Genomic DNA, 4,932 nt, shown 5'->3' with positions numbered 1-4,932 from the left:
ATTTCTACCGTATCGCCCAGCCCTACTGACAATATACAATACCTTTTCTTGAGTCACGTGTCATTTATCCATGTACCTCGTAACTGTACCTGAAAAAGTGTCTCACTTTGCTTCCATTCCACGCAGCCTCTCACAGGCCACAAGATCAAACCAGAACACAGAAAAAGCCCAGGAGCCTACTGGAGATATCTGGAGAATGCCGAACATGGCCGACAAATGAAGACACAGCTGTGCTCGTCTGAGAGCTCCCAGTCTCTCAGGAACGTGGAGTTATGAGGCTGCTCACACACGACTCTGTTTGCTTAGTCTCTGACACGGAAAGACAACCAACACAAGAGATGGGAAGAGAGAGAGAAAGGAGGAAAGGAAGGAGAGGGGTGAGGTGAGAATGGGTGGGAGAAAGACTGATGGTAAAGTAGAGAGATCAAAGTTAGCAGGAATACAGATCCCATAAAGAAAGAGTAATACCAAGAAGATATTGGAAGGACGTTGCTCTTACTGGAATGCTCAAACACCCTGCAGGCCCCCCAACACATGGTCAGTCTGGACCGAAGTGAAGTCAGGCAGTGCACTTGTTAAAGTGATATTGACCTTATTAAGAAGCATCAACAAGTACAAACTTCCGCTGATTTTGTTAATTCTAATCTTAAATTCTTGTATTTACAACATTGCATTCCAAATATGTAAATATTGTGCATTTGAAAAGAAGAATTGTTTCCCTAACACGTTCCAGTATTTAAAACCAAAGGGATGCATTTTATTAGACAACTGTTTCCTTTCGCAGCGTTTGAGAAAATGCCTGTTTCATTTGTTCGCAGAATACTTTAGCTTAGGTTCTCAAATTAGACCAAACTCCTGCATGTTTAATAGCCTAACTAAAACCTCTCTTTCAGCTGCCAATAACAATCTTTCTCAAGATGTCAGAGCTCATGCTGCAGGCTTTTTAAGATATTATTTTATGTTTTTCCAATGGGTGTGACTCACTTGGATACAAAAAAAAAAATTCTCCCATTCCCACATTTTATTATACATTTTATAGCTTTTACTGTTCTGAGATTCCAAACTTGGTTTCTGTCTGAGAACAGTAATTTTGCAGTATATTGAATGGTTTACTCATTTACTGCAAATCACAAGAAACTAGCAAGAGATTTTAAAAGTATGAAACAGCAAAAATCCCACCACCTCCCTTCTGGCCTCCCGCCAAAGCCACTCCCCCAAAACACATTTTCATGTGCAATGAGTGCACGGACAGAAGCCATGTTTGGCTGTAGGATGTAAAGAGAATTTCAATAAATATAATAGAAATAGATTGCCTACCCCCGTTTTAACATTACTGGTGACGTTTTGCCAAAGTACGCTGCAATATTTTAGGTATTTTTTCTTTCTAAACAAGCTCTTACAACCATCAACAAGCTGAGATAAAGTCACTTTGACAACAATTAATGCACACATGATGTTAACAGTGACAATTCCCTCTCATGTAGGGCTGCAGCTAACAATTAGCTATTTCAATTCATCGATTATTATTGTTTGGTCTATCAAAAATATCAAACTAATAAAGAAGCCCGTTATATTAAGTAAATAAAGAAAATGAATGGAAACTGATTTCCTGGAAGGTATAAAAAACAATCTATAACACTAATATACTTTAAGAAATTACCAAAAGTAATGTACATATAAATAATTTGTAAATGGAGTACAACAGGCAAACACATTGGTGTTTTTGTTTACAATTAACATTTCAGTATGACAGACACACACACCAAAAACCAAAACTCAGTCACACACACACACACACAGTTGAAACAGCTGGCCAAGCTAAACCAGTATCAGTGAAGGCAACAAGTTCATTTGAAGACAGGGGTTCTCTTTGATGTCACATCACTCGGTCAGTGAGCCAACACTATTGGGAGCTAAAGAAGATTCATGACCTCTTCTGCTCACTTCTGTTTTCCCACAGCTGCTTTAACACTATCTGCTGGTGACAGCTCCGGCAGACAACTGATTGAGGCTCACATTAACGCCAACAATACCACTTTAAGCCCAATGTACACTTTTTAAATTTAATAAATGGGATGTGTTATATGGTCATTAAATATAATAATTACTGATTCAACCTTCGTTTGGCTAGTATATACAAACCTGTACATCGTAAAACTTCAGCAATTAGCTTTCTTTGTTTATTTTTCTCCTAATGCAGGTGTGGTTTCAATATAAAACCTAAACTGAATGTATGTCTGGGTTTAAAACCTGATCCTGTTCTCAAACTTATGCTATAAGCAACCTCTCATCAAGTGTTAGAGAGAAACTTGAGATTTACATTCAGGGTGAGGCACTAAGAGCCCAGTCAGCCAGTAAACTGGCGCCCCCTGCTGGTTACTGGCAGGTACTTATCAACACTGTGGCAGCTGGAAATATGTTAAGAACTGAGACTTTGATACTTTCTGGTAAGGATGGAGATATGTTAAGAGATAGACTGAGGAAGTCATTTTGTGCTTTGGGAAAGTGTAATGAACATTTTTGCACAATTTGTAAAGTAAATAAACAAATAATTGAGAGGATAATTGGTACATTAATAGATCATAAAAATAACTGTTAGTTGCAGCCCTGTTTGTAACATTTTTAGGGCTGCAACAGTTATTGTCATTATTGATTAATTTGTTGATTATATTCTCAATTTTAAAAAGAAGAATGTAAATGACCGTTACCTTTCCCAAAGCAACATCTTCAAATGTCTTGTTTTGTATGAGCATTCGTAGGGGACAAAGGAAACCAGCAGATATTCCCATTTGAAATTGGAGGAAAACTCAAACTCAAAATGATTAATCAATTATGAAAATTGCTGCAGATAAATTTCTGTTGATCATCAAGATGATTAATTCAACTGATCTTTGCCGCTCTACTGTGTGCACACACTATATGCAGTAATCTAAAGCCATGCAGACATGATGGACAATAACATGTATGGTCACAAACATATTGATTATCGCAAGCTATGTTTAACAGCAAAACACAATCTGCTGCTGTACCACACACCCACAAATACATTCAAATGTCTAACAGCACAGACAGTTACATACTTTAACAGCTGGCTGATTAATGCTTCTTCCCTTCAGCTCTCTGCAGCTACACCGCCTACCCAGGTTTTGAGGCCCTTTAGAGCTTCACCATTATTTCTGTAAAAAACTCATTCTCACTGCATTTGGTCTAAATTATTACAACAATTGAGCTGCACTTAAAGGCCATTATTTATGTTAGAGCTCAGGCCGCCAAAATAAAGATAGAGCATCTGTCTTGCGAGGCTCAGAGAGAACTATTGGAATCTTAGCCCAAAGAAGAAATGGCACTATTAGATAGCTAATAATGTGTCTGCTCCTTCTTGGCTCCCTGGTGGTGGAATAACTGTCCTACTGTGATCAGAACAGCAGTTGCTTCCTACCTAAAAAGTCATCTTTTCAGCAATTACCTCATGTCGCCTTGAAACAATCAGATCCCCTCTCTGCTTTTCATTCGAATGTTTCTAAAAAGCTCACCTCTAACATCTTTTAAAATATTATACTGAGATCATGGGAGTATTGTAAGAGAAATATTGCCTTGGCAGTTGTACTACCTTTAATTGTTTGGCTGTAAACTTGGCAAAGTAAAGGCAAAAGCATGTCCTGTTGTGCAGCTTGTGGAGCTCTGGATAACAGCATCAGTTTAAAACCTAAAGCGTAAAAGCAGGAGACCAAGAAATAGACCTTTGATATTTAAAACATGGACTGGTTATATAGTTACACAGATTTTGGTACATGTAAGGTAAGTATAGTAAGTAAATACAAGAAATAAAATTGTTAAAATTCAGGCAAACAGGAGAGATGGTGGGCGCCCACTCTGTTTGCCCTTCACATTTTCAGTAAACCACCTGCTATGTTTGAGAAAATGTACCTGCACCTGTGGAAAACAACTGCCACACGGTGTGAGTCATCCTCTTGCTCATAAGTGTTTGCCTTTCATCTGTTGCAGAAGCTCAACTGCAGCATAAGGTTGGACATATTAAAGAGGTGGTATTATGCGTTTAGGCTTTTTCCCTCTCCTTTATTGAGTTATATATCTTTTCTGTGCATGTAACAGGTTTGCAAACTGAAAAAGCCCAAAGTCCAGCCCAAAGGGAGTTCCCATCTCCCACAGAAAGCTCTGCTCTGAACCACTTGAAAACAGCTGGTTTGTAGTCCAGCCCTTCACTTCCTTTACTTGTGACGTCACAATGAAAACGCGTCATAAAGCTTGCCAAGCAGCTAGCGGGGTCAGGCACGCCCTCAAACCAAGCTAGTCTGAGTGGAGGCCCTTTAGCTCGACTCGCCTTTGTTTGGGTTTCCACTGTAGAAATGTTGCACCTGTACCTGCTTCCAGGTACTTTTTTTCGTATCACCTCACCTCCATAGAGGTTCCAAGCGAGCTGAGGGATACTAACATTTAACGGTGAAAACACAACAGACTGCTGACTGGTGAGAGAGAATCGTCACTATTCACTGCATCATCATTGTGTGCGCCAGATAGAGGCCAGGAACAGAAAGTTTTATATTTTACAGTTTTCGTATGGAATTTCATCAATAAATCCACTTCTGAGAAGTTTTGAGGTGAGAAATCAGCTGTGTAGATTTCGGATATTGACAGTTGGCAAGAAGTGATGGCTGAACAAAAATGTTCTTGAATATTTTCGGAGTTGAGGAGCTCCACAAGTGGCTGCGGGGGAAGCCTGTGCCAACCCGCGGGAGGAGCGTGTGAGGCCGGCCAGCCGCCCGCTCACAGAGCCCTCTGCTCCCGCCGTCACACAGACCGCTGCAGCAACAACGACAGAGGAAAACACAGCTGGAAGGTTTTCATACCGCTTATCTGTCTTTACATTCTGAGGAATGTTGAAACGCTTTAACTTAAAAAAGAGAAAGCTGT

Source organism: Micropterus dolomieu, linkage group LG21, assembly GCF_021292245.1.
Source record: "Micropterus dolomieu isolate WLL.071019.BEF.003 ecotype Adirondacks linkage group LG21, ASM2129224v1, whole genome shotgun sequence".
NCBI lineage: Eukaryota > Metazoa > Chordata > Actinopteri > Centrarchiformes > Centrarchidae > Micropterus > Micropterus dolomieu.
Note: the sequence above shows the minus strand (reverse complement) of the source record.